Source organism: Bos indicus, chromosome 5 (genome assembly GCF_029378745.1).
Source record: "Bos indicus isolate NIAB-ARS_2022 breed Sahiwal x Tharparkar chromosome 5, NIAB-ARS_B.indTharparkar_mat_pri_1.0, whole genome shotgun sequence".
Lineage (NCBI taxonomy): Eukaryota > Metazoa > Chordata > Mammalia > Artiodactyla > Bovidae > Bos > Bos indicus.
Window position 1 is genome coordinate 94,096,268 of NC_091764.1, and position 12,670 is coordinate 94,108,937.

The window sequence follows — 12,670 nt, forward strand, 5'->3', positions numbered from 1 at the left end:
AAACACGTCGGCGGCTCAGAACTTCGGTCCGACTTTGATCGTGGCCTTGATAGCTCCGAGAGGTGCCCTGCCCTCTCTCCTCCCGCCCCTCTCCCGCCCACCCGGCCTCCGGGCACGTTCGCCTCCCGCGCTGGGGTAGACCAGTTAATCGGCTGCTCGGCTGCCGCCAAGACCCGGAGAGCGGAGCTGGGCTCAGGGCGCGCGGCGCGTGCTCGCGGGCTCGCTCCGGGAACTGGGCGTGCGCGGCGCGCGGCCGATTCAGCGGGCGAGGCGGCGAGCGGGCGTGCAGCTCCAGACTTCCCCGGCAGCGGCGGCTGGCGAGGCAGTCTCGTCGAGTGCGAGGCCGGCGCTCAGCTCGCCCCGGGAGACCGGTTCTCCTCGGCCGGGCGCCGACGGCGGCCGGCGGCTCGCAGAGGACTGGGAGGGAGCGGTCCGGGTCGGGGGCTTTCTCCCGCCGCCTCCCGCCGGGTGAGGGCTCGAGGAGCCTCCGGGGAAGCGCGGCCCGGAGGGCGGATTCGAGGTAAGAGCCCCTCGGAGAAGGGCGCCTACCGGGGTCCCGCGTCTCGGACTCTTCCGTCGATTTTCAAAACCCGCCTTTGTGTGCCGAGATGGAGCGGTGCCAGGCGCCGCGTCCGCCTTCGTTCACTCTGACTGCTTTCAACTGGTGTCGGGAGCCAGGTGTGCTAGGGCGCTGCCTCCGGAGCGAGCCCGCGCGCGGGTCCCGGGCGTCCCGAGCCGGTGCCCGCCCTCCGCGCTCGGGGCTCCGGCAGGGTGGGCGGAGGAGACGCACACGGTCCTTGTCTTATTTCCCGGTAACTTGAGCTTCCGCAGGTACACCTGCGTTTCTCTGGTCCTCCGGACGACTCCAGGGCCGTATATTCTTCTCCCGGCTTGTCTGAGACTTGGGCTTTCATAGAGCTACCCCCTCCATCCCCACATTGGTGGGGGTGTGTGTATGTGGTCTTTTCCAACTGACACTTTGCAACAAGATCCCGCCATCGTATACCCCTCCAATTTCGAGAGAGCACGTTGTTTGTGTGTAGTTGTCACTCCTAATTCCTGGTGACTTTCCTTTCTTAGCGGCTTCACTCGGCTCACTTACCATTTTACTTTTGGGGATATGGCCCTTCTGGAGTCTTTGTCAGTAAATGCCTTCGAAGTGGGTTTCCAAGACCCTGCCCGCTCCTCCTACCCTCTCACTTTCTTCTCTCCTTTCAAGGACTCCCTGTATGCAGAATCTTGCCAGGGTTCGTCCCCTCCCTTGCATTGTTTGTCAAATCCTTTCCCCATGGTACCCACAGCCTCGCTGGACTCTCTTTGGGGGTAGGATCATGTATTAGGTATGAGGATTTGAACCCCTTAGGCGTCAAGAGCGGTAGAGCATTAGAAATTGGAATTCACCTTTACAAAATGTATTTCCATGAAATGTATTATTGGTTTTCTTTTGACGGTTTCAGTCCTCACCTCAGATAATAAGAGGAATAGCTAATCCTGAAGAGTTCAGATAAAACTTCGTTTGAGACGCGTGTGACTGCTTTGGTTTCGGCTTTATTTTGGGGGGAAATAGAAGAATTGGGATTCCTAGTAGTCTTCTTTATATACATATAACAAAGTAGCTGTGTTGTGTATTGCTTCTAAAGTATTTCCATTGAAAGGATACCATTCTTCTACAGGGAACTGGGTTTTGTAAAGTGTGAACCGGTAATTTAGATCATGTGGTCATTGAAAATTAAAGGCTGTTTTGTCCTTTCTCACCTATTTTCTATTTGGAATTGGAGTTTTCTGGACATATTACTATAGTTCTTATGTAGCTGGTGTGGGAAATTTTGGGTCATGGGTTCACATTTTTACTTGGCAAGTTGAAAAATAACCCACTTTGTAGACTTGCCATGTAAAGGGTAGGGTAGAATGTATCGCAAATATAATAACATTTTATAGACTGCTTTTAGTGCAGAATTCAGAAATTAAGACTTCTAAAAATTCCACAAATCATTCTCTTCATAGAAGAAAAGGAAAGATAACTTGCTTTTAATTCCAGTGTTGTGAGATAACTCACAATATTTGATACATCCTCATTGTAATCTTTTTTCTCCCACTTTTCAGTGTCATTGAATATCATTATATAGTAATTTTCATCCTTTTACTAATATTGGGGGATTATTTTAAGTTGTATTTAGCATGAAGTTTCTTCAAAATGGTTTATTCTTGTTTGTTTCCTGTTGGGAATCTAATGCCAAATTTTGAACACTTGGCTTGTTTCCAATCAAATGTAAAGATTTTTATTTTTTTATCTCTAGATTTTCCTGCTTTCAATTTTTTGTCTATGCTAATACTTTTCAGGTATCAGTTCTTTTTTTTTTTTTTTTTTTTAATGCTATGGCATAGGCTTCCTGCCCTTTCCTTTCAGTGATTTTATGTGGTACATTTCAAATAGTAATCTGTTCCTTTTCTTTCATTATTTTACACCCGTGTTCACCCACTACTTTAAACTTTTTTAAAAAATTTACCAATTTTTTTTGGCCATGCAGCATGCAGAATCTTAGTTCCTGAATTAGGAATCGAACTCATGCCCCCTCCAGTGGGGCAGGAGAGTCTTTACCACTGGATCACCAGGGAAATCCTCACCCACTACTTTTTATTCTTCTTCTCCAGACTCTTCTGTTTTCTTCATTTATCTACTTTAATTCTGCAGCAGCTCACTTGAACCACGGCATGTATGAGGAAATACATTAAGAGTATCCAGAATAAAAGATGATGGTTTTTCTTAAGGTCTTGGTTTAGATGCTTGAAGTTTTGTCAGATGGATATTTTAGCACTGATTTGATTTATATAAAGTTAGTCAGCTTTTTGGAGTTGTGTTAAGCATACAACTATGTTTGGGTCATCAGAAGGCAACACAAGTAAATGATAATTACAAACTTTCAGACATCTGCAATGGTATGTAAGAGGAAAAAGAATTTTAATTTTAGTTAAGTACTTCACTTAGGGTACATCCCTGCAGGGAATTCCTGTGTGAAATTGTTTGCAGCTGTTAGTGATTGAAAATATTTCCTTCAGAAAAATTCTGTAATGGAGTAGTTGTAAACATTTGAGGTTTAGTGTATCCATGGAAGGTGTGAGGTTCTTCCATGCTTTACTACAGCCTCTTCAGTGTTTTCTAGATACATTCTTAAATGGTATTTTTAAAAACATATTTTGTTTTTTAGATCAGATTTATAGAAAAAGTGTGAAGATAGTAAAGTGACATCTCATATACCTCCGTATTGTTCCCCTATTACTATCCTGCATTAGTATTTGTTACATCAATGAGACGGTCTTGGTACATTGCTGTTTAGTCACTGAGTCCTGTCCGACCCTTTTGCAGCCCCCATGGGCTATTGTCCCGCCAAGCTCCTCTGTTCTTGGGATTTCCCAGGCAAGAATACTGGAGTGGGTAGCCACTTTCTTCTCCAGGGCATCTTCCTGCCAGAGGGATCAAATCTGCATCTCCTTTTTTTGCCAGGCAAATTCTTTACCGCTGAGCTACCAGGGAAGCTCGATGGTACATTACTACAAACAAAAGTTTATACTTTAGATTTCCTTAGTTGTAACTAATGTGCCTTTTCTTTTCCAGGACCTGTCATCTCGGGTGTCACGTTGCACTCAGTTGTCACATGTCCTTAGGCTTCTCTTGGCTGTGACAGTTTGTTAGACTTTCCTTGTTTTGGATGCTTTTTACAGTTTTGAGGAGTACTGGTCAGGTATTTGGAGAATGCCCTGTATAGGAATTAGTCGAAATTCTCCTCCTCAGATTGAGGTTTTGGGTTTTTGAGAGGAAGGTCATAGGGTACAGTGCTACTTTGATCACGTAGTGTAAACGGTGCTTACTACCTCAGTTGGTAAAGAATCTGCCTGCAATGTAGGAGACCCTGGTTCAATTCCTGGGTTGAGAAGTTATGCTGGAGAAGGGATAGGCTACCACTCCAGTATTCTTGGGCTTTCCAGTGGCTCAGCTGGTTAAGAATTGGCCTGCAATGCGGGAGACCTGGGTTCGATCTCTGGTAAAGAATCACCTGCAATGCGAGAGACCTGGGCTCGATGCCTGGGTTGGGAAGATCCCATGGAGAAGGGAAAGGCTACCCACTCCAGTATTCTGGCCTGGAGAATTCCATGGACTGTATAGTCCATGGGGTCGCAAAGAGTCAGACACAACAGAGTGACTTTCACTTCACTTTCACTATCAGGCATGATTTATCACTGTTGATATTGATCTTGATCACCTGGCTGCAGTAGTATTCGTTTTCTGCACTGAAAAGATTGCTCTTTTTTCTTTCTTTAAATTCTGCTTCTTAGAGGGACGTCACTGTGAACAGCCTATACTTAAGAAGTGGAGAATTATGCTTCTCTTTCTTATGTGTAGATTATATATATACATTTTTTGGAATTTTTTTGCATGGAAGATTTGTCTCTTTCCTCCATTTATTTAAGGGCTTCCCTCATAGCTCAGTTGGTAAAGAATCTGCCTGCAATGCAGGAGACCCTGGTTTGATTCCTGAGTCAGGAAGATTCCCTAGAGAAGGGATAGGCTACCCATTCCAGTGTTCTTGAGCTTCCCTTGTGGCTCAGCTGGTAAAGAATACCCCTGCAATGCAGGAGACCTGGGTTTGATCTGTGAGTTGGGAAGATCCCCTGGAGAAGGGAAAGGCTACCCACTCCAGTATTCTGGCCTGGAGAAAACCATGGACTGTATGTATAGTCCATGGGGTTACAAAGAGTTGGACATGATTGAGCGACTTTCACTCACTCACACTCCATTTATTAATTTACTCAATCATTTGCTTATATTGGTCTGGACTCCTGGGTATACTTATATTTGTACTTTGGGTTGGAATCAAATACTACTTTATTTTGTTCCCCAAATTGTTTCAGTTTTGGACACTGTGAGCTCTTTAAGTTGGTTCCTGTCTTCCTTTGACAGCTCTCTATTAATGTAAGGTTTTTTAAAAAAATATTTCCTTACTTTCTAACATTAAAAGATGCTTCAAGATTATCTTCTATATTTCTGTTTCCTGCCCTAGCCCTAGGGTTAGCCAGAAAGAATCTGCTTCATCTTCTTCGGAAGTGATGTTAGAAGCCAAGATCTGGGTTCTAGGTATCTTTTTTTTTTTTTAATTAGTATTATTTTTAATTTAGTATAATTGCTTTACAATGTTATGTTCATTTCTGCTGTACAGCGGTGTGGATCAGCTATATGTATACATATATGCCTCTCCCTCCCACCCCTCTAGGTCATCACAGACTCTAGGTATTCTTGCTGCTACTGAGGTGTCCTTACTTGTAGAATCTCTCATCTGACAGCAGGGAATGCATATGTGTGTATACAAATGCCTGTAGATATACTTAGCTCTGCATGTTTCTCTATGTAACCATGTGTATCTGTGTGCATGTGCTCAGTCCAGTCCAACTCTTTTTAGCTCCATGGACTGGAGTCCATCAGGCTCCTCTGCCCATGGAACTCTCCAGGCAAGAATACTGGACTGGAGTGCCATCTCCTCCACATGCATATCTATTTTAAGCTAAATATGAGTTCACATGGTTGTGTCTTACTCCGCCTAATCCATTACCACCTATGTCATTGTGGCTTTCTTTCCTCGCTTACCTGTAAATTCACTCTAACAGGGAGAAGACACCTGGCTTTCACCATCTGCCATCCATTCACTTAATTGTTCAAACCCATTGTGTGTACAACAGTATCAAAATTGTTAGCCTGTGCTTTCTTTAGAAAGAGGAGGCAACAGCTTTATCAACTAGAGTACAGTGCTTATGTGCTATTCCTTTACAGATTCCACTTAGTCTTAGAGATGCCACCCCTTTCCCTCCCATCCTTTTAAATGAGGTTGTTGCACACATTTATGATACAGGTAGATACTTTTGTCACATCCTAAATTCCATCTTGGGATCCCCACACCTTCTAAGTGATTTTTTAAAAATTTACATATATTGTTTCACTCTTTGTTTTGTGAAGTTCTGTGGGTTTTGACAAACGTGTAATTTCATTTATTTATCTACAGAAGGATCATACCGAATAATTTCAACACTTAACCATCTTCTGTGTTTCACATATCACGCCCTTAACCCCTCCCCCTGGCAGCCACTGATTTTTTTTTTTTTTTTACTGTCTCTATAGTTTTGCCCTTTCTGGATATCATATCACTAAAATCATACAGCCTTTTCCGACTGGCTTCTTTCACTTAGGAATGTGCATTGAAGGTTCATTCATGTCTTGTGGTTTGATATCTCATTTCTTTTTATCGTGTAATAATATTGCATTGTATGGATGTATCCACAGTTTGTATTTATTCATCTGTTAAAGGGTATCTTGCTTGCTTCTGATTTTTGGCAGCTATGAGTAAAGCTGCTATGATTATTCATGGGTAAATTTTTGTGTGGACAAAAGTTTTCAGATCAGTTGGATAAATACCTAGGAACACAATTGTTGGATCATATGGTAAGATTCTGGTTAGCTTTGTCACATATTACCAATCTGTTTTCCAGAGAAACTGTACATCTTGCATTTCTACCAGCAGTGAATGCAAGCTCCCATTGCTCCTCATCCTTCTTAACATTTGATATTATCAGTTTTTTTTAATTTTATCCGTACTAATAAGCACACAGTAAAATCTCATTGCTTTAATTGGCCCTTTCCCTAATGGCATTTAATGTTAAGCATCTTTTCATATGCCATTTTCCATCTGTGTATTTCTTTGATGAGATGTCTGTTAGGAACTTTTGCCCATTTTAAAATAGATCTCTGTTTTCTTTTTGGCTGTGCTGTGTCTTCCTTGCTATGCAGAGGCTTTCCCTAGTTATGACAAGTGGGGCCTACTCTCTAGTTGCAGTGCTTGGGCTTCTCACTGGGGGGCTTCTCTCGTTGTGGAGCATAGGCTTTATGGTGCAAGGGCTCAGTAGTTGTGGCAATGGGGCCTAAATGCCCCACAGTATATGAGACCTTAGTTCCCACACCAGGAATCAAACCTGTGTCCCTTGCATTGCAAGGTGGATTCTTAATGACTGGACCACCAGGGAAGTCCTATTTTCTATTGTTGAATTTTAAGAATTCTCTCTCTCTATATTTTTGGTACAAGTGCTTTATCAGATACTTGTTCTGCAAGTGTATTTTTTCTAGAGTGGCTTGTCTTTTTGTTCTCTTAACAGTGTCTTTACAGAGCAAATATATTTAATTTTAATGAAGGCCAACTTATCAGTTTTATGGATAGGCTTTTGGTGTTGCATTTAAAAACTCATTGGCAAATTCAAGATCACCTAGATTTTACCCTATTTTCCCACCCCTTAAAAGTTTTATAGTTTTGTGTTTTGCTTTTAGATATATGACTCATACTGAGTTAATTTTTGTACAAAGGGTGAAGTCTGTGTCAGATTCATTTTTTTCCTGCTGGTGGACTTCAAGTTGTACCAGTAGCTAGTAAATGTGATATTTTAAGTAAAGTAGATTATAAATTAGGTTTACGGTGGAAAGGAAAGTGTTTTGATTTGATTGTTTTTACATGTTTTGCAAAACCAGTTAAAAGAAACAGTTGAGAAATGACTTGGAAAACCAAAATGTAACACTGCATAGACTTTAGACTATATACCAAGATTGATTCCTGGACATCGTATATAATTCATTTTCTTCTTTCTCACCAACTCAGAGATTCTTCTTTGTGGAAATTAGAATTGTTAATTGAGTAACACATGTCAGTTAGTTTAGATCTAATCATAGAAATAATTAATAAAGCTCTGTTTTTCACAGAAAAAGTCAAAAATAAGGGATTTGCAGGGTGTATGCTGAAAAGGGACAGATGATACCCACACCGTCTAGAAACCTGAGACTCTCTTGCCTTTTTTCAAGTGACTTTTTTTTTCCCAAGTACCTTTCATTTGGTCAACACTTTTTGTTGTTGACATTAGGGCTACAGTTAGAACCAGAACCCTTCAAGAAGCATCTAGATTAGATCAGACATTATAAAACTAGCATCTTTGGTGTGGCAACCATTACATACATTATCTCTTTTAACTCTCACAAGACCTCTTGAAGGCAGGTCTCCTTATTTCTATATTACAGGTAAGAAATATGCTCAGAAAGAGAAAATGACTTGCCTGTGGTCTGCATGGGGAGACAGAGACAGAATTAGGATAGATATCTTGATCTGTCTGACTCTAAAACCCATGTTTTTAGCTTTCTTGTGTTATCTCTGGCTTCCCTGATAGCTCAGTTGGTAAAGAATCTGTCTGCAAAGTGGGAGACCCTAGTTCGATTCCTGGGTCAGGAATATCCCCTGGGGATCTTCTCCAGGGGATCCCACTCCAGTATTCTTGGACTTCGCTGGTGGCTCAGCTGGTAAAGAATCTCTAATAACTGATGTTACTGATGTTACAGCTCTAGTAAGCTGGTGTTATCTCTAGTAACTGAAAAAGTGCTAGGGTAGTATTAATGTGTCTTTGATTTTGTTCTTTTCTTTAACATAGTACTTAAATGACTACTGATTTAACTGTGAATGCCTCAAAAGATTGTGATTTTGAGATCTGTGGAGATTCTTTTAATTTTTTTTTTTTAATGATGGATTTACATCCCACTGACCCAGAGCTATGAGGTATTGCAGCATCTATAAAGAATGAGATTCCTTTAAAGAGAGGAAGTTGTGGGGGATTAGGAAAAGTAGAACACGCATTGTTGTCATTAGCTATTTGTTTATGCCTGTGCCTTGCTGAATTAAGTTTCTTGAGGTCAAGAAAGTGGCTTATTGATATTTACGTACATCACATGTGCTACCCACTCACAAAACGTTTGCTAGATGAAATCAGCACACTATCATAACTTTTTACAAAAGTATCTTTAGAATGTTTAGAAGGGGACGAACTTTTCTTCACCAAGGACTTTGAAGGTTCATTTGTTCATTCAATTCATCATTTATTGAGCATTTATTGAATATCTGTTCTGTGCCAGACACTGTACACACAGAGAGGAATAAGACAGGATCTCTGCCTTCTGTCATCAGGGAACCCAGAGAATGGAGGCAACCAGACAACCATCTCAATACAGTGTGGAGCCAAATGGAGTATGTATTAAACAAACAAGCAACTGATGGACTTTGAAATCAGGGAGACCTTATCTGCCTTAGTTTTCTAATGTTAGAAGTGGAAACAATAGTAGTACCGGCTGATGCAGTTGTTGGGAGGAGGTTAAGTGAACAAGAGAAAAAAATGTACACATTTATATTTATATCTCAGTACATAGAAGAAGGGAGAGGCTCACTGTTGTTGATGGAGTCAGAAAAGTCTTTACTGGGTATGTGACACTTGGCTTTATTATAGGATAAATTTTTGAGGTCAAGAATGAGAGGACTCCAGGGCATTCCAGGCAGAAAGATAAATACATGTGACGTGTGCAGAATGGGTTGGCATGACAGGAGCGATGGGGAATTCTGCACGTTCTCACAGATGGAGCCCCCAGGATTATTAGAAAGAACTGAATAACCAGTTACTTTTCATTTTTATGAGTAACAATACAAAAGAGTAGTCATTACAGTGGAGTAGGAGAAACTCAAGGTACCAAACCTGCTAGAAGAATTGCATGAATGCCTTCTGCTAATCATGTGATTTCTGAATGTAGTCCTTTATGTAGCAGATAAATTCTTGTGTTCCTTTTCAGCCCTGTGACACTCAAGTGATTTTACTAAGAAAGAACACTTGTGTGTTTGGGTGAAATCAGAAGTCCTGTCTCAAACCATTCTTTTTGTAAAAAACTTTTTATTTTATATTGGAGTATAGCTGATTAACAATGTAATAGTTTCAGATCGTTCTTTAGTTTACAATATAAGTTTATACAGCAGAGTGATTCAGTTATATCTGTATATATGTGTGTGTATATATATATATAGATAGAGAGAGAGAGAGAGAGACATACACACACACCGATGAATTATATATATGTATATACACACACATATTTTTTCATTATGGTTTATTAGCAAAGCATTCTTATATTTAGTAGCATGAAAGTGTTAGTGCTCAGTCATGCCTGACTTTTTGCCACCCCATGGACTATAGCCTGCCAGGTTCCTCTGTCCATAGAATTCTCCAGGCAAGAATACTGGAGTGGGCTGCCATACTCTTCTCCAGGGGATCTTCCTAACCCAGGGATCGAACCTAGGTCTCATGCATTGCAGGCAGATTCTTTATCGTCAGGGAAGTCCTATATTTAGTAGCATAGCAACATAAGAATCTAATATCCTAATGAAGTGGGATCTAGTCCTGTTTGAGCCAATCCAAAATTCTAAGAACCAGAACCAAACACAATACTTAGGAATGTGCTAAAGTAATTTGTTCAGTGAATCAATTATGAATTGATAAGAGGTCAGAGTTCTGTAGTTGAAAAATTGTGATTTTAATATAAGGAGAAGGAAAAGAACATGAAGCTCCATAGAAGGAAGAGAAATTTATATTTAAATAGAGGGAAAAAGATATTTTTCAAAGTCCTCTATTAAAGGCTAGTGATATGAATTTCATTTTATTTAGAAAGTTTTTTATTAGCACAATTAGAGTATTACTTCTCTATCACTATTAGAATATCATTCCTTTTCCTAGAAATATATGCATGTTATTGATATAGTAAACCAATAGTGACATATTGGTTTAATGCAACAATAGAGTGTTTCCAGTGTCTGAAATATAACATTTGTGATCACTGAATACTCTGATTTTTCTGCAGATTCTAATATTTGTAATGTTTTATAATATTGTAATTGTTTCTAATACTTTTCATTAGGAAATAAATGTTTAAAAAATATAAGCAGCAGAACAAATTCATAAAGAAATACGTGGATGAAGTGCATTACTTTTGAGAAGACATTGAACGTGATTTAATTTTCTACAATAATTTTGACATTTTGAGTTAATGGTAATCTTAGACATGAACACATAATAAGATGATTGTGAGTATATTGACTTTTAAATGTGAGAAAGATATAACTATGATGAAAGAGAGAGCAGATACATTTAACTTTCATCTGGAAGAAAATAAGACATTATTATAGCTATATAGACTTTTCCCCCCAAATAAGCATGTTAATCTTGTCTGTGTGTTTATGTATATATATGTAATTTCCAGTTTCTCTTTCCAGTATATTTGAAAACTTTTTTTATGAACAACTGTATATTGGGATTTAAAAATACTGCTCTTTAATTCAGAAATATTGATTTAGAACCCTATCTTTAGGGTTTCTTGATTTGTCTTTATTATTTTAGTATGTTTATCTGCATTATCAGAACTTCTGATGTAAAATCTTTTTAGTTTGTGGATGATAAGCTAGGTTAGATATTTTTTATATCTCAAAGTCCTTTTAGTCAAGAGAAAACATCGGTTTTTGTTGCTGGTTTTTTTATTTAGCTCTTTTGGGGGGCCTTGTTAGACTCTGAATAATTTAAAAGCAATGGAATTCTTTCTGTGATAAAAATCTAGTTATCAGGCCAAATCTTGTAGCATTAATCACGTGATACTCGTGTATGTAAAGGTGTAGAATTAATATGTATGCCTGGAGTATGTATATTAAAGAGGGTTTTTTAAATTATTAAAATAGCCCTCTAAAGATTTTAACATATGTGGATTCACAGATTTGCTTAAAGTCTTAGCTATTCTGTTTTTAAGTGAATGATCTATGATAGCCAAGCCTGAAGAATAATGTGTAAAGAATAATAACAAAAAAGTTATAACTTCTTTAAATTTAGGAGTAATTATTTTTCTGTTTTTCTGCATTAGCATATTTGCTATGCTGCACTATAAGATAAATTGAGTTTAAAGTAACATCTTTTTCTATTGTTTTACTTTTTCATATATTTCTTATCCAAACGACCAAAACAAAAATTTCAGCACCATTTATTACAGTGTCCACACACTTGACTGTATTTCACGTTTTTCAGTTTAATCTGAAGACTTTGCATAGTCTTACGAAGGAAACAGTGGTATAAAAATCCTGAAGCAGATAAATGACCATGTGAGTTTTCCCTCAATACCCCTTCTCTGTCCTGCTTGCCTCTTTCCTGCCTTACTCTGTCTTCCAGCCCCAGTGTCTGACCACTTTTTTTCAGGGCCCAAATAGCATTAGTTGAAAAATGTATCTTTCATAACTTTGCTATCTTTCCAGTTACCATTCAGACTTTCTCACTGCGTGGTGAGATCTCAGCTGTGGCGAGTGAAATCTGAATAAAGGAGACATTCATGGTGGTTATGACAGTGAAGGTTAAGTTTAGGCTGCCAGAGAGTTTGAAACAAAGGAGGGATTGAAGCCCTCATCACCTTCATCTTATTTGGGTAGTAAGTAAATTATTTTGGAACTAGTAAAGTCTCATTATGAAGATAATGAAATCTTGTCCAGACTAAGTACTTTCACAGCGACTGACTTCAGCTGGAATGCATCTGGACACCACTAAGTTTTTATACTAATTAGAAAAGATCCACCATGGTTTTGTTTGTATGTTAGAGTATATGCTAGTGACTTTTTAAAAAACATTTTGTTTTGTAGGAGCCCCTAAATACTACAGGGAATTTTAGAATTTGAATTCAAATAGTTGTCAAGTAAATTTGTATAATGTAAAAAAGTTTTTTTTTTTTTTTGTATGGAAAAGTCCATGGTTT

At 39.3% G+C, this 12,670-nt stretch overlaps 1 protein-coding gene across 4 annotated transcripts in view; it reads left to right on the forward strand.

Moving 5' to 3' along the window:
- Positions 1-263: 263 nt before the first annotated feature.
- Positions 264-12,670, forward strand: part of EPS8 (EGFR pathway substrate 8, signaling adaptor) — a 197,509-nt gene continuing 185,102 nt past the window's right edge. For 2 of the 4 annotated variants that reach the window (XM_070790023.1, XM_019961499.2), the window contains exon 1: positions 381-520. The gene's annotated coding sequence lies outside the window, so the exon portion shown is untranslated. Of the gene's footprint in view, positions 521-12,670 lie in introns of all 4 variants that reach the window. The other 2 variants (XM_070790029.1, XM_070790025.1) reach the window with 2 other exon arrangements.